The 18,298-nt window shown below is 37.2% G+C and overlaps 1 long non-coding RNA gene across 5 annotated transcripts; it reads left to right on the forward strand.

Moving 5' to 3' along the window:
• Positions 1 to 2,192: 2,192 nt before the first annotated feature.
• On the forward strand, positions 2,193 to 18,289 carry LOC145466596 (uncharacterized). Of its 5 annotated transcripts, none has more exons than XR_014041951.1 (9): positions 2,561 to 3,429; positions 9,586 to 9,741; positions 9,850 to 10,204; positions 10,312 to 11,813; positions 12,083 to 12,139; positions 12,760 to 12,841; positions 14,188 to 14,303; positions 16,777 to 16,886; positions 17,441 to 18,289. It is a non-coding gene; the product is annotated as an uncharacterized LOC145466596 (long non-coding RNA). The 5 variants fall into 5 exon arrangements; XR_014041950.1 differs by having other exon boundaries at positions 9,850 to 10,198; XR_014041949.1 differs by having other exon boundaries at positions 9,850 to 11,353; positions 11,750 to 11,813; positions 17,441 to 18,287.
• Positions 18,290 to 18,298: the final 9 nt, after the last annotated feature.

The raw sequence follows: 18,298 nt of genomic DNA on the forward strand, positions 1-18,298 counted from the left end.
CAGATGATGAAATGTGTTCCGAATTCTGTACCGTTTAACACAAATTTCTTACATGGCAACCTTTGTGTCTGCAAAGAGATCGAGGCACAACATTCCACACTATATTTGTAAACAACTATCCTAATCTCATTGACAGCCATTAGTTTTTAACGAGAATTTTCATTTATTACCAATAGAATACGGATAGAACTCCAATAAAAAGCCTCTTCCTTGTGTTTTTTTTGTTCAGCATTATACTTGTGTCTTTCGCTGCCCGAAATGCCATCAAATGCTGCGAAAGGCAACAGACTGACAAGCAGCTGCAGTGCGCAAGAAAAGTTTTTCTCAGGTCAGGAAACGGCCATAAAAGTCGAAGCAATTACTGTAGCACAAAAGATGAGGCGCTCAAAAGGTGAGGCCAGAATTAGGTGGTTCACCTGTGATGAGTTCCTGACTCCTTGCCACGTTTAATCCTTCCTCTCGAGAATGGCTTCAAAGCTTAGAAACAGACATGAGAAGGTCCTCCAAGAAGACACAACAACCGCTGAGAATCAAGCTGCAGATATTTTTGACAAGTGTCAGTTAATTCATCCAATTGCTTATGACTCATTCAACTTGTGTGCCTTAAACGCATCTATAATTTCTTTAAAAAGCTAAGCGTCAACATTAGTGCCTCAGTTGATAGATGCGGGTATTTTAAAGCGCCCTGCATAGGGTTTAAAACTAGTCCTGTGCAAACATGCAGCTGTGCTCCATCACAGAACTGAACGACATTAGCGGCTGTGGGGTGCCTCAGGCTCATAACGAATGGTGCCTACAAAATACAAACGTGTTTCCGCCAGATTAAGAAAACGTGGAAAAAGTAGATCTTAGCCAGGGTTATTAGAATCCACAAAGAAAACTGGGGGTAGTCATCAATTTTTCCGAGATAATTAGCTACTGCTGACGGTAGCATTTTTCTGAAAAAAAGGTAAAGATATTTCTTCACAGATTCTCCTAAGGTTCGCCTTTACATGCAGAAAACTAAACATATTAAAAAACATCTTTAAACTACGTGGTAAGTGGTAACATAAAAACCACTTTTCATATGTATTTAATAACAGAATCGTCGCAACAGCACTCCTCTGGCTTAGCCAAAATACAGTCTACATAACTTTTCCTCACAGCCAAAAACTAATGCATTGTCGAATAGGCTTGCCACTTCCACTTCATACCATAAAATGTAGCTGTAATCACCCCTTTGTTAAAAGTTAAAGGAGTTGTTTCATCCTTTCGAAAATTTTGTCGGTGTCCGTTACTTTCTTTCCTGTTACTTTCCAAGTAATTTAAACATTGACGTCTCTCGCAGTTGTTTTGCGCGCGCATTATGCCATCTACAGTCGAATTTCAGTATGATTTTTTCTACGGATACGATGAAAGGTAGTTTTTCAGCTGGAAGCCGTTCACAGTTAGTGCTTAGCGATATGCTGCTTTTCTGGTAATCCCGGTTTTAGTACAGGCTCGTAATTTTAGTGGGAAATTTGTTTCGGCCACAATAGAATTTTTTTTAAGTCGCACGCTTGGTAGGGTAGTTAATTACGTCACTAGTTCCAACCCAAGCGCGCCTGGCGTTTAAACCATGCCTAAAAATGAAGGTACCGTCCTTAACTGCCCTTCAGTAATTTTCTGAGCATTTTCTTTTCTGATGGAAAAGTGACACGGCTAAGAAAATGTAAGAAGTTTCAATAAAACGTCGCTTATCATTACTTCCTGCGCACTATTTGTCAGTCTGTTGTCTTTTGCAAAATTTGATGGCACTTCCGGCAGCGAAAGACACAACTGTCCCGCTTTATCTGATCTAAACATGCTCTACCGCATTAATTTTTCTCCTAAATTTCTTGCATCCTGTTAATTTTTTACCCAAATATCCAGTATCCTGAAAACCCCTGATAGGGCTTAACTGATGAACTGATAAAGCTGATCAAAACACACAGATCATAATCTTTTGACTTGGTACTGTCTATCGTTTTCTTTTTTCCTTTTTTTTTTTTAATACAAGACCCCCCTCCCCCGCTACCCTGCAAAAATAACCTAGAAAATACCTGCAAGCCAGTAACTAGTTTAGCCACAGAAATGCGTAGAATGGCTTTAATGTCGGCTACGTTTTCACTCCCTACCCACCCTACACCTACCCGTTGGAATGCGCATTTGTCAAATGTAACGCAATCTGTGGAATGATGGCGGGTGCAAAACAGATCAAAACAGAACTGAGCTTAAACGAGTTCTTGATGAGAATCCTCGATTAAGAGGAGGATTTTAAAGGCTGCTAACAGACTTCTGGGCCAGTTAGAATCTCAGCAAATTGTTAAACTTCTTGTAAACAGCGGCTTATGAGGCGAAAGACAAATAATATTGATAGATGTTATGAAGCGGGCTTCGGAGAGTTGAAATCTGCTTAACCGTGGCGATGTCTGAGAGTGATTTCGTACACTAATCACCGAAAATGCGGCTGAAACATACTGGAAATATAACATGAGGCATCGTGGAACATCCAGTTGTCGACAATTTTGTCGCGAGGTAAGTGGAATATATCATTATTTTCTCAGTGCATCGTTATTTTCACGTTATTATGCTAATTCGGACGGCGGTCTTTGTTGACAAAAACACAGCTTAAACTTCTTCTTCTAACATTTTACAGTTTTAACTGCCCCAAAATTTTATTGCATGTTTTTACAGGTGAGACATTGCTCTTTAAGCGTAGGGTAGTTTTGGGATCTCAAGTGATGTACTTTTAGCGATATTTTCCTTTAAACTTCGCCTTTTTTGTGGCGTTTCATGAGTAGTCCGAAAGGGAAGAAATTTAAAATTCTGTAGAAAAATCAGGTGATGATCAAATTGCCAAAACAACCTCTCAATGTAACAAGAAACATTTGCTTGTCTCGAATAAAGGGTTGTTACCCGGATTTAGATCGTTTTCTTTATATGGCAAATTGTTAAAAATGTGCCCTAAAATGGCCGCTGAAAGCCCTCTCAGAGGGGCAAAACCGAGATGGTGGCCCCGGCGCTAAAATACGAATCGAATTGAACTGAAAGTTATATTTTTGTGAATCACTTATCTAGACCATTCATCTGAGAAAGTTTGAGGAATTTGATTTTTTCTGGTCCAAATGGCCATAGTTGAAAATTACAGAGGGCGCCTCTTAAAACCCAAATGGCCAAAATCGATACTCTATTTATGACCAAAACGGCTGAAAAACCCTACCCTTTGGGGCCACACATACCTATATTAGCCCATTTAAGGGAGTATATCTCCCCCCCCCCCCCACCCCCAGCCCCGGACCGGAGACTTTTACAGGGTGAAAGAAGGGATCATAATTTTTTTTTAGTTTCCTCCCTGAGATCTGGGAACTAGAAGTCCCAGACATCCCACTTCACCCATTATTCAAGATGGCGGCGGAAATACGTGTCCAGGTAAAGTTTGAAAACTTGTTTTTTCCCTTCTTATAACAGCTGGTAGAGGTATCTTGTTACGCGCAAGGTATCTCTGTGTGACAACATATGTTAAAGAACATCGAGAATAGCAGACACAGCTATATATATATATATTTATTATTGTCGGTCGGTGTGAAACGCATACTGCGGACTGCCACCTGTAGACCGTGGTCAAATGCAGACTAAGGGGTAAGAGTAAACTGCACACCAGGGGTAAAATGCAGACTACAGACGTTTTATGCATATATCATGCTACTTCCATTATTGAGTGCTAACCGTTAACATGGTTATATCTCAGAGTAATCGTAGTGAAAGTCTGCACTTCGGTTCGCCTGAATATCACTCCCGTTAGAGTTAGCCTGTTTACGGCTAACTCTCAATGATGGAAATGGTAAGACGATTCATTTTAAAAATCTACAGTCTACATTTTACCTCCATTTCGCAGTCTGCAGTCTGCAGTCTGTATCTTCATTTTACATTGACCATATAAATATGTTATTTGCCGACCGTAAGCCGGCAAATAACATGTTTATTTTTTTCCTGCAGTAAATTGTTTTTGCAGATTACAAATGGGTTTTTTTACGCAGCTCTTGTCATTGAATTGGCTTGCGCGTCGTCTACTAACGATTTGTAAAAAGTCTCGGCAACGAGCGAGTAACTCAGATAGTAGACAAAGAAAGATGTATTAAAAAACAGATTTTTTCGAACCACTTTGAGTTAGTTTGCAGTTTTACTATGAAAACAATTTCTGTCAGTCGTTGCTTTTAAAATCACTTTGTCACTTTTCTACCATAAATTGAATAGCAGAAAGCAAGGAAATCCGTCAAGTGTATTCCACAGAAATTCTTCTAAATACAGCAATGATCAGAGAGGTAAACTCGACTGAAATTGACTCAAATTTTGCGGCAAGAGAAACACAGGATTATGCGCCATTACAGCGCCAAGCTAAAAACAATCAAGCAAACTCTCACAACTTAAAAACACTCAATTGAATTTACTTACAGTGACTTTCCTTGCCATTTTAAAGTGAACAGAGATAAACTTGCATTGACTAATCGTCGATGGATGTGTAAAAAAGGCAAAAAATTGACGATTACCGCTAACTTTTAGGAGCGAAATTTAGGCAGCGGGAAAAAAATCCGGCCCGTGGGCCATATCGTAAAAAGCTGGACTGGTCACGTGCGTATGATTAGCCAATCAAATTCGAGGATTTAGGATTCCGGCCCTCTCAGATGCTTGGGAAAAAAAGATATATTTATACCTGATTTATACATGCTGAAGACTGGAGATATCAAAACGAGGTTCACCCTCAGCTAAGTAGTTTCATGCACATAATTTTGTCAATTGAAGGGAGATTAATTTTAAGGTCGAGGTTTCATAACTATTAGCCCAAAGGTAAGCTTAGGGTTAGGCCTAAGGTGTTCATAGGTTCATATCAATGTGTATGATTTACAATATATACCCTTCCCTAGATGGGGCACGCAGCAGGAGTCAAGTCACTGCTTGACATTACCTCAAAATAGAAATTGCTCTCTTGCAACACACCTTAGCGTAGTTCTAGGTGGTATGCATCCGTCTCGGTGAGATGTGTTTTTTTTTTTTATAAGTTTCTGCCTAAATTTGGTGTGCATAAACATAAATTTCATGGGAGCAAATTATATATTTTTTATGAAAATGTCATGTGGAAATAACAGGATATTTTATATTAGAACAGGCACATACAAATCTTATTAACTTAAGATGTAAAAAAAATAGTATTAAACAACTCTTGCCACTGATAATTGCATTCAGGAAGTGTAATACACAACTCTAATCTAGTCTGTATGGAGAATTTTTGGAAAGGATTTGTTCACTGATTTGGCCTCCATGCAGCAGGGGCAAATTATGTCATGAGTGCATGTATACAGTCACATGAAGGGATTCAAGGCAAGTGTTCCAAGCTGCAGTTTGGCATCAACTACTTTGGTGCCTTGATTTTCAGCAATATGTAACTCAACTCTCGTCATCAAGAGTGAATATTTTATAGCTTGGCAATGGCAAATACTTGTGGTCAGAAAACAAATTTGTTGGGTCGTGTAGCTGAGCAAATGGCCAGGATATGTGGTTAGAAGATATAAGTTTTGGAGTTGTACTCGGACTAGCTTGGCAAGTGACTATGATTTGTTGTAAGGAAACAAACTTTCCTTGTCATGTGGCTCACCAAAAGGCTGTGATTTGTGTTTAGAACTAACTTGATCTTTTCCATTTGTGTAAACAAGATATAAATTCGAGCAATTGAAACAAAATTGACAAGATGTAAAGTATTTGTGACGCACTATTTGGCAAGGTCGGCAGGTCAAAAATTTATTTTTCTCAGGAAATATTTACCACAAGTGTTGGCGATCTGAAACTGAAGTTTGAGTTTCCCAAATAGGTACTATGATCAATTTTTACCCCTTGATTTTTTAGGTGTATCACATAGAAATCCATGAAAGAATATATACGCCGCTTACCGTAAATGCAAATATCTGCATTAGTTCCAGAGATATTTAAGTTTGAAAATGTGCAAAATACACAAATGAGATGTCTGATGAGGTCATACACTCAACCCAGTATTATATCAAGAATGTAAATAGAGCTATCTTGGCCAATTTGCAGCACGGACCATTGAAACTTGGTAGGGTAATAGTTCTTCAGGAAACACACCTACGGCTATAAGAAAGTCTGTTTCCATGGCAACTCACTCTTTTCCAGTCCTCACCCACTTGATTTCAATATGTTAGTGATTTTCAGCTTGCAAAACGTTAAACGAGACCACAAACTCGAGCTAACATGTTTATATGCTTTCTGGATCATGCATATGAGGCTTCATTTGCAAATATCAAAATGGAACGCCAAAGTTGGCCAGAGAAGCCTTTAATATTGGGCAAGTCTGGAACCCAGTATGTTGCCATGGTAACAAAACTGCTCAGCTCATATTGTGGAGCACATTTACTAGAATCTTACTGCAAAGAATCAAACATTTCTGATACAAATTGGCTGAGATATCATTTTTCATCATATTTGATCAAAATTTGGTTGAGTGTATGACGTCATCACTGGGCTAATTTACATATTTTAAAAACTTGAATATCTCTGGAACGAAATTAGACCTTTGAAAATAGTAAACAGCATTTTTTTTCTCATACAGGCTACTTGTTTATGTTTTAAAATGGCTTCGATAGGAAAGATACGATTTTCGTCATAGTACCACTTTAAAATAAATGAAATGTCCATCCTGTAAAATATTTTGTCCAGTGCAAGTTAAAACTTTATAAAAAACATTAAAATTACAGGTTGCTGCTGCAGGATATAATCTATTTATCGCTAGTTAAACTTGCAAATCGTCATCTGTCATTTGATCAAACTTTGTTCACTAAAATTAATATGCAATGTACACCCATGAATGCACTGCTCTAATCTTTTATTACTACTAGTAATTTCACTAGTTTTTATTTTAAAAGGTTTTTTTTAAACTGTTTTTGTTGTTGTTCTGCAAGAGTGTAAATTATACTTTTTGGAAGGAAATAAAGGTTTATTGGCAGAGGTTCTAGGTAGGATGCTTCTTTAGCTGAAACTACCCAGTGGAATAAGAAAAAAAACAATGCAGGGCTTGACACTAACTTTTCAACTTACTAGCCATGTGGCTAGTGATAACTTAGATGTTACCAGCCAAAATTTTTTTTACTAGCCAAGCGTTGAGGTTGGCTACCTTACAACATGAAATTTTCACAACATGTTTATTTCATGATTTGGGGGTGTACATATTTTGCGACACTTAAACAGTTCCACAATTTTGCAAAATATGTTGTATTTTGAATCACTTTAACTTCACGTTTTTGAGTAACACAATTTATTTCCTTGGCAATGTTGCTTAAACACGTCCTTGAATTTGGTAAACCGACTTTATTAAAAGTACAATAACGTCAAAAGTGACAAACGCAATGGCGGGACTATATGTCAACAGTAACATAATGTGTTATGTTCGCAACACTTACTGTTCGCGTCACTTTAAATTTGCAATTTTTTTAAAACGTGAAATTCGCCAAATTAATGTGTCATGAACGTTTCATGTAACAAGGTAAGTCCAATAAACAGCAGAATTACTAGCAAGACTTGAAAGCAAAACACAAGCAACTTTCTTTAATGCATAGTGTTGGTAATTGCATTGAACTTAAACTAGTTCCAATAAAGTTAATTGCAGTTCTCGAAAAGACTTTCAAGACTGTGTTTTTCTTTGAGACTTCCTTGGAAAAATGTAGAGACCCTGAGATGTCATTGTAAAAACTGTTGAGACTTCTTCACAGATGGACAGGCACTGTAGAAATGTTTCAAAAGCAGAACAACCATTTGAACAATACTGCAAACTGTAGTTGGTGAAATTCTACAACTAAAAACGGCTGATTTAAATGTCGAAGAAAATAAATCTTTCTCATCTAGTTATTTCTGTAGTGGTAAGTTTATAAGTATGCATATGACGACAAATCATCCATGTATTGTTACTCTATAAATGAAATGTTATCCCTTTACAGTTCCACACGATTTTGCGCATGATTTTATCAGGAAGCTTGTGTTTTGTTCCACTAATTTTCATACAAAAAAGAACAGTGATATGTGCTTTCAGAAAATGCTGTCTTGTTTGTCAAATATTTCTTTCAACATAGTAACATGTTCAGTTACCCATTTACATACCACACAGCCAAAAGTAAACAAACTTAAATTCGCATACATGCTGAGCAACACGTGCCTGGTAACATGGTACATGTATGTCCACTATGAAAGTCTGACCTTGTTTCAGAGAAAAGAGTTTGTTTTCCTTGAAAGAGACAGAAACTAGTTTGGCCAATTTCATTTTGTTTGCTTGCGAAAGTGGCAAGAGGAAATCAAAAACCTACTAGCCAAAGCTAAATTTTCTACTGGTCTGTGGCTAGTTGGCTATTGTTAGTGTCGAGCCCTGCAATGGCTAAGAAATATTTGCAAAATTTCAAAAATAATTTAAAAATAAGATTAAATTAAAATAAAGATCATTCTTAAGCTTTAAATATACATTGTGTAAAACAGAATTGCAAAATAAAACAGTTCAAATTAATCTCACTGTGAAGTTCTTGGTTAAAATGCAATAGTGAGGGTGCTAGGAAGGGTATTGCAGAATCTTAAGGGAAAAGTTCCTTGTTCTGTGGTTGTTGCTAGTTTTGTTGTTGAGCTAGAATGAAGGATACAGGTGTTATAAACAATGTCTAACTTTCAGCACATGTACAAAGGCCTAGATGAACAGTACATACAGTGTACATGTAGCCTTAAAAATGTGTTTCAGAAGATGCCACCCTTGTCTCACCCTCATCAGTAGAAACCCAAATTTTTGTTTTTTAAATTTATTTAAACACGAAAATCTTATCATAAAAATGGTCTTCCTAGGAGTCATGTAAAAAATTGCAAAGAATAAATTAACTATATTAACAGGAATTTGGATTTACTAACATTACATTACATTAACTAACAAACTAATTAACTAGCCTACAGCAAAAACCTGTGTAATAAAACTTTCTCTAATTTACAGTGCACTAAAAATAATCTTTCCTATTCAGTGAGGTTTTAAACAGTTTTAAACTAGATAGGTGTCTGATTTCCGATGGAATCTTGTTCCACAGAACAAATCCTCCATAGTGCAGGTTAGCTTTTGCATATTCCGTTCTTGGATTATAGGGACAAAGCAATTTATCTCTGCTGACCAGTGACAAAGCTTGCAGCACCAAGTTGAACCCATTGCATATGCTTTAAAAGAAAGTGCAGTAGTAGATTATAGCAAACACTATTACACGTAATACCTTATTTTAATAGCTACTTTTCAGGGAAAAATCATATATAAAGAAATTGTTTATTCTTCATATTTGAAAATAATTTCCACAGTGTTGTCGACAGAAGTTAGTGTTGGAATGTGCAATGGAAACATCTCTCTTTCATACATTATGTTACAATATTGTGCCTTGAAAATTCTGAGGAAGCCATTTAATCTTCCCCTGTTTTTTGTCTCCTAGAATCTGTCGTAAAGTAATTCCTGGATGCACTCACATTCATATGATGACCTACAGTATACTTATTTTGCTTTTTACTCTTCAGGTGCTGCCAGACCAACAAAAACACATTTGAGTTGATTGTAATCAATGCACACAGGATAGATGAAGAATATTTGACCTTGCCCAGCATGTCTCTCAGATTATATCATCAGGCCTGTGAATCAGAAACAAATACTTAATTTTTGTATGCTAACAAAAGGTAAGTACCATGTGATTCCAAATTAATCAAACTTGATACACTGTATTGTTTAAAACTCACTCATATGTAGTCACATACAATGGGTTCTTAATATTTTGCTCATATCAGGTACCACAGCCAGACCTGTGACTATATCCTACATGTAGGACATGTTGGCTTGCTATGTCATCCATCCAAACATCACCTATGAAGTGAGCTAAGAGGTGAGTCTCACCTCTGAGGACGTCCAAGGTGCAGGCTAACACAACCTGAAGATGGGAATCACTTCAGACAGCTGGAGCTGACTGTTGTGTCTGGTAGACTTGTTAGTACTTTGATTTATAACTGGTTTTCTGGGTCAAAGGAGAGCTTTTAATATCATTCTTTAAATGCTCTGTGTGAAGGATTTGCGAGAATTTGCAGGAGATTTTACCCCATGTGTTCCAAGTGGACCATGAAAAAAACTAAATGAGCAGAGGTACATGTAAGTACATAACATTACTTAGAGTGACATTTATTTTACTCTTGTTCTTTATCCAAATTATTATAATTTTTGTTTTTGGTTCATTGCTCAATTCTTCTGGAGCTTAGCCAGACCAGTGAAGTTACCTGAGGACATGGCAGCCTGACAATGTCATCATTCCAAACAAAGAGCCACACCTATGAGGTCATCCGAGGTGCAGGCTAACACAACATGGGAATCAGTTCAGACAGCTGGAGCTGACTGTTGTGTCCTGTAGGTCTTGTGAGTACTTTGGTTTATAACAAAGGAAAGCTTGATCTTTAAATGTTGTGGTATTTGTGAAGGAATATTGTAGCCAACTGCTCCTTGGTTTTTCTCTGTTGCGAGAATTCGCAGGAGATTTTACCCCATATGTCCATAGTGGACCATGAAAAAAAACGATTGAGCAGCGGTAAGTACTTAACATTACTTAGAGTGACATTTATTTTACTTCTTTATTCAAATTGTTATCGTGTTATTGGTACATTGTTCAATTCTTCTGGAGCTTAGCCAGACCAGTGAAGGTATCTGAGGTCATGGCGGCCTGACAATGTCATCAGTCCAAACAAAGAGCCACACCTATGAGGTCATCCGAGGTGCAGGCCAACACAACGTGGGAATCAGTTCAGACAGCTGGAGCTGACTGTTGTGTCCTGTAGGTCTTGTGAATACTTTGGTTTATAACAAAGGAAAGCTTGATCTTCAAATGTTGTGGTATTTGTGAAGGAATATTGTAGCCAACTGCTCCTTGGTTTTTCTCTGTTGTGAGAATTCGCAGGAGATTTTGCCCCATGTGTTCCAAGATGTGGACCATGAAAAAAACAAATGAGCAGTGGTGACTATTTAACATTACTCACTGTGATATTTATTTAATAATTTTTATTTTTTTTATTTATTTATTGTTTATTATTTATTTATTTATTTAATGTATTTGTTCTAAGTTCATTTTTGTGTTATTGGTACATTGCTCAATTCTTCTGGTGCTGTGAAGTTATCTGAGGTCATGGTGGCCTGAGAATGTACTCATTCTAAACGAGGAGCCATGCCTATGAGGTCATCCTAGGTGCAGGCTAACACAACATGGGAATCACTTCAGACAGCTGCAGCTGACTGTTGTGTTCTGTAGATCTTGTGAGTACTTTGGTTGATAACAAAGGAAAGCTTGATCTTTAAATGTTGTGTGTTTGTGACGAAGTGATATAATCAGCTGTTCCTTGGTTTACGTACATACATACATCCTTTATTATCTTTCCCCATGGGGGCTTTTCGAAGACAATATGGTACAATACTACAATTAAATACTAAAATACTAAAATTAATAATATTACATTCTAATTTAGATAATCACGAATTTAAAAACTCTACAGTTAATTTACGTTTCACTGCTTTTTTAAAAATTGAAATAGTTCTACTGAGTTTTAAAGTAAGGTCCAATGAGTTCCAGATGGTAGTTGTCCTATAATAAAATGTTCTTTGGCCAGTGGCAGTTCTGAATAGAGGAATGTTTTGGTTTTTCTCTGTTGCAAGAATTTGGAAGAGATTTTACCCCATGGGTCCAAAGTGGACCATGAAAAAAAGAAAATAAGCAGCAGTAAGTGCTTAACATTACTTAAAGTGACATTTGTTTCATAATTGCTATTTATTTATTTATTTATTTATCTTATTTATTTATTTTATTTATTTATTTATTTATTCTAAGTTCATTTTTATCTCATTTTCTGGAGCTTAACCAGACCTGTGAAGTTATCTGAGGTCATGGTCGCCTGTGAATGTAATCATTCCAAACAAGGAGCCACGCCTATGAGGTCAGCTGAGGGTTTTTTGTACTTCATTTTGTTTATTAATTTATTTTTCGTTTAGAGGTATAACACAAGAACATACAGATTGATACAAATGAACATTGAATAACTTACACAGGTAAGTCAGGTCATCTGAAATGCATGCCTATTAATTATTTTTAGGTTTTTTATTAATTAATTATTTTTAGGTTTTTTATCTGCCTCCCCTCTTTTACTTTCAATGTCTTGCAGTAATGGGCATCTCCCATCTTCCTTTGTAGGCCTCCCTATGTAGATGTACAATATAGATGCTAACACAACATGGGAATCACTTCAGACAGCTGGAGCTGACTGTTGTGTGCTGTAGGTTTTGAGATTACTTTGATTAAAAGCAGGGTGAAGTGAGTCCCTGTTACAAATGTTAAAGGGAAGTTTGACCTTTAAATATTGTGGTGTTAAATTGTAGTATCTGCCCGGTTTTTTCTGTTGCAATTAATGGTGTAAGCTTTCCCCACAGGCTAAAAAATCTAAAGAAAGATGATTCCATCAAAACCAATGCTTATGCACAGTACGTGTAATGTGAAGTCATCTGTTATCCAGTTGTAAAACATCCACTCATGAAAACACAGTCAGTGTCTTTGCTAGAATGTATTTATTTAATGGCGTGTTCTTAGGAATGTTATATTGGGGCTAAAATTCCCTTTTTACAAGGCATTCCAATTATGACACTGATTGTCAGTCATTCTGATTGACATCTAGGACTTGCCTACAAGAGCTGGTCTATGGTGTATCTATCAGTCTGACCATGAACATTGCTGGTGGAGTGGCCAACCTGACAACGGTGATTACTGACTTTATTGACTGCAATAGACTAATTTTAAACACCCAGATCTTAAGTGCAACTAATCAATGCCTTGTATATTAAGTTCTATGGAAAAAGGTTTGCCACTGACTCTTGATATTTTTCAACAGACGTTTTGGTTAATGCTTAAGCCTTCATCAGTGATATGAAAGCGAAGTTCGTTGTCATGCGCTATTTTTAAACATAATCAATGTCTTCTTTGAACCTTTTCACTAAAAGGTTTTCTTTATACTTGTCTAGTAAACAATTGCAAGTTTACATTTCTTTGCCCCGCCCTATCTCACGATTTACATACTGAACTTCAGAGCTGGGGTTGATAAAATTAACGTTTGTGTTTAGATAAGAAAGATCTTTCAATGAATTATTACTGGCGTGCTTTCAGCAAGCAATAATGCTCGCTATTAAACCTGGCACATGTGTGCATGCCTTGTCAATTTTTCTAGGTTAATAGTGTTTCGAAGCCGGTTGACGCAATGGTCTGGTGTGCGTTTTACGACGTACGTCAAAGTCGTTAAGTGTAGAGTCAGGAGTTCAATAGAAACCTTTGTTTTCTTTTTACACACTGAAATAAATTGACCACGCCTTTCGTGTGTGAGAATTGACAAATTTTGTATAGATTTTATTGCGTAAAATCCAATCGCTACGTATTGAAGGAATCTGTAACAATAAGTACTTTATATTCAGCTAAAAGCGGATACTTTTTGTGCGGATAAGAAAGACGCCAATATGACTTCTCCCAACTAAATACGCTTCCTTCAAGGTTTCTAAACTTTAGGTTGCTTTATCCGATGTTCTCTACATTATATACGCGGCAAAATTTGGTCACTGTTGTTGCTGGTCAAATGGCCAGTGTCGTTATTTCAAGTTCCAAGTTCCTTACTGAGCGAGTTTCTCTCAGGCGAGCTCCTCTTTTAATGTATTTTGACGTGGGGCACCTTCAAGTTCACTCAAACTGTTCATCTCAGGCTTGCAAAAGCGTGTTAAAATTTCTTACACGGTTAAGATCCAAAACAGAACGGGTAGATAATTAATAGAATATCGTATGTGAAGAGACCATCGTAGGATATATTGAAAGTTCGTAAATTAAAATTCAACTTGGAACAAAATTAACCCCGATCTGGATCTGGAGAATTATGTACAACAAAACCAAATGCGGTTAAAGGATATGTAGGGTAATTAAGGTGTACGCATGTTTCAATCGAAAAAGAAAGGAGTATTTTAAATTTTCTGAAACGTAGTTCACTTGGTAATCATGTTGTGAAGATTGCAAAAAGTGTCATAAAAAACGGAGAAAACATTTTTACTATATATTTTTTTTCATTTAGGGATCAACAGCGAGCAGCTTCAGTTCAAAGTTTGGCAAGATGGCTTTCAAAGAGATTTTCACGCTATTGGAAAAGTTAGCTCAGCTCTTTCCTGGGAGCGCGACGGGCAAACTCAAGTAAGTCATATTGTTAACATGTTACTGTGGATTGGATTTTTCGGTCATTAACCTAAGCCGGAGACTGATTATTGCCGGTGGTTGAACTTTATAACACCCCCTCTCATTGAAGGAACAGCTATAGAACCACACCCAAGTGTGTTTAGTATTTGCAAATTCTCTGGTGTGTCCCCTGGCTGGAAAATGACGACAAGGAAATTTGCTGGAGAGTTGAAGTAGAGACATTACTGCTTGGAAAAAGTTTTAGATTGGAATAATATTCGCTTGGTGAGAATTGTTTGTCGGTAGAGAGAAATGCAGGGAGATAGATGTAAGGAAATTCTCTCAAACCCGTGTATTTTTCTGTTCGTGAAACTGACTGTTCCTGCTTAAGAACAGTACAAGGTAGAAAATTGTCCTGTTTTGAATTTGGACTTTCCGCATTATTCAAATTGTCTCAAGCTGGAATTAACGATCCGCAATTGTAACGAAAATTAAATCTCTGTTGAAATGATTTTATAACGTTCTACAGGTTTAAGAGTCAAGGTGACTCGTTAAGGATGTTGAACGTGACAATCTGTCGTTTGGCCAGAATGCGGGTAAGCCCCCATCCCCAGTGACTGAAAATAGGTTCGCTATGCGTACATGTGGTCCTTCACCTGCATTTGGTTTGGTTGCAATAGTTATCAGCGCTCTTGATTAAATTTCATTTTAATTGTACACAATGTAACTGTACAGTACACAATGTTCTGTTTTGGATCTGAACCGTATACATAAGAAGTACAAGGAGTACAAGTCTTAAACCGATCTACAATCTCCAACAAAAGTCTTGGCACACCTTCCCACTTTTGCAATATCTGTCAGGGAAATTTATCAGTTCGTCCCCTTCCCCCCAGTTCAATGTTGTTTATCGTGATGAAGTCGTCATTGCCCATTTACAACATTGTCGGGGGAAGGGGGTTCCCTATTCTAATGATGTCATCAGGTATTGTCCCCAAAATGCCTTGTCAATGCATTTTCGTGCTATCTGATCCAGGTGTGCCAAGGACTTTTGTCGTGGATTTTAGAAAGCTTCTCTGAATTTGTGCATGTAAGACACAGAAAAAATTTTCGTCGTAGAATATTCGCTCATAGAAAACTCGGGCTTGTAGTCTTGTTGTTTAATTTTCAATAATAGAACCAAAAACGTGCGCTTTCCAATTGAGGGAATTTCCTCCGTTGTCACTCAACTACCCATCCAGTTAGGGCGTACATTATAAACCAGACGTCTAGCTTGTTATATAACCGAGTCATATCGACATTTTATGAATGGGTTAACTTTCAATTATGAAGGGTACTGGTTCGACCCTCGGACAGGCCATTCTTTTTCTAGAGCAATTGTGTGTATGTTATACGAGAGCCATAGCAAAGAACTTGACGCCGCAAAAACGTCAGGGAGACTGGGTACCAGCTTTCAGCAGTAGGAACAACCAGCGTGGATTACACATTTTTTTCTTGAAATAAAAAAAAAAAGAACTGTATTGGGTCAATATTGAGCTTAGATAAAAAGAACGTTCTTCATAAAGAAACTGGGACGCCATATAGTGTTGAGCAAAATATGTCGGAACATCGGATATCGCGAGCTAAAGTTTAAAAACCTTTTATGAAAGTTCGTTAAGCCGGTGGAACTGGATGCCATGCCGGCGTTATTTCCAGTCCATATATACAGAAGGGAGCCGTGGTTTGAACATATGGTATATATTGCCAGGAATTATTTTCTTTTTTTCCTTCACTGTAAGCAACGGGATTTTGCGCTATAGAATATATAGGAAATTTGACGCGTAGGAAAGGTTTGGTCAATTTGTTTCAGTGTGTAAAAAGAAGAAAACAAATTCCTCCGTACGGCGAGACCGGGATTCGAACTTGCGACTCTGCGAATCTAAGATTTGGCAGCGAGAAGCGTGCACTAAACCACTGCGCCACCCGGCTTTGACACAACAATAAGTGTAAAATTTGCAGAAAAATACATAACAGTTTTAACAGCGCGCACTGTGGTCAGCTGCAGGAACGTGGTCAGCTGCAGGAACGTAAGCAGCGCATACAAGGTTACTTTTGTAGTGAATGTTTTCTTGATTAAAACTTTATCTCGCGACCGCTCATTAAAAAAGATCTTGCTTATCTAGACAAAAACGTTAAGTTTGAGGTTCGGCTTCGAAGTTTGTCTAACACGCAAGTAATTCTAAATTTGTCATATTTACATCTGTCACAACCTTCTTAGACAATTAAATGAATTTTATCAGTGGCGATTGTAGAAAAGATAATGGTGGAGTTGATAATTTACGCTTTGGAAATATTTATTCATAAAGCTAGTTTATTGTAGGTAGTTAAATCGTTGCGTTAAAGAATTTGCATCCTATTTGTACTAATCTATTCTTGCCCTTTTATTTCAATTTAGACGGAATGTTGACATTGAAATCGGAGAAGGGTAAAATATTTTAATTACTTGTTTCCGTAGGTATCAACATTACGCAGCCCTAAAGTTGAAGAAGATGGCTTTGGAAAACATGAACGCTATCCGGAAAGTTCCTTTGGCAGTTTTTCTGTGAACGCAATGGGCAAATGCGAGTAAGTCATGTTGCGGTGAACATGTTTACTGTAGATTTGATTATTTGAGCTCTGCTTAATTTGACCTCGTCAAATTTTATATCAAATTTAAAATGTGACAGAAAACTTGAGTCATCGACAAGGGTAAAATAAGCAAGAACTTGCTGTGTTATTTTGAGATTCATTGACATAAAAAAAGTCGACGAAAATTCACGTCAATAATTATGGACATGGATTAAGAGATGTTTGGGTAGCGCGAAAATGTCAACTGAGACGCAATTTCGCTACGATCGATTCTTGGGCCAGTTTTGGCAAAACTACACGTGCAAAGGGAAAATATTGTTTGGTTAGTTCCGCTACATCGACAACTTTGCACAATTCCAAGGTATTGTACAAGTGTTGTTACAGTCATGGGCTTTTGTTACAATATTCTTGGATACATTTGCTGGGCACAGTGTTTTGGCGTCGAATATATATTTCTTTCTTCAAAGATTTTTATGACACTTTTTGATATTTTGTTATAATATCAACCTAGATATTTGTTTGTTTAAAGTCGACGTTCACTTCTGTTTCAGATGCCTTGGAGATGACAAATTTGAAGAAAGATCAAAGATAAAAGTCAATCTTGGAAGAAAAGCAAAAACTGATGTAGAAAACCACTCCCCGCCACTACCACCAACTAACATTTTTTTTATACTTTACAGCGAGAGTTTTGAGTTCCCGTCCTTGTGGTACAACTTGGCAGTTACGCATGCGCGTTTAGTATCAAACTTTTCAATAAATTTTTTCTAAGTCTTTTGGCGGGAAGCGTTTGTATGTATAAATTTCACTAGCGTACTCTCTTTTAGAGGCCTTCAAAAATGACCAGTTTTAAGAAGTGGCAAAAGAAAAATTTCAATCCTGGAAGGAAGGGGAAAATTGATGTGGAACACCGCCACCTCCCCACCACCGCCACTAACTAGCATTTCTTTTATACTTTATAACAGGGATTTGGAACTCTCATCCTCGTGGTACAGTTTACCTTAATACGCATGCGTACTAGGTGAGTGTCAGTTATAAGAAGTCTAGTATACTGTATGTTGTAACTGTAAGTAACTGACAACATCGTGTTGGGTAACCCGAACGTTTTAGCTCCGGGTTGCCCCGAAGACACAAAGTTGTCAGACACTTACAGTTACTACATACAGTATACTCGACTTCTTTCAACTGAGACACTTACATAGTATGCATGCGTGTTTGAGGTTACTGTTCCACATCAATTTTTGCTTTCCCTCCAAGATTGAAAATTTTCTTTCTGTCACTCGTCATTTGTAACGCATCTGCAAAAGAGTCTTGCAAGGATAGCTTTCAGTAAACTGACACAAGTTTGTAAAGTTATAAAAGTAATTTATTTTCTGAAATTGCTACAAACAAAAATCAATAAAAGTTAATAA

Source organism: Orbicella franksi, chromosome 13, assembly GCF_964199315.1.
Source record: "Orbicella franksi chromosome 13, jaOrbFran1.1, whole genome shotgun sequence".
Lineage (NCBI taxonomy): Eukaryota > Metazoa > Cnidaria > Anthozoa > Scleractinia > Merulinidae > Orbicella > Orbicella franksi.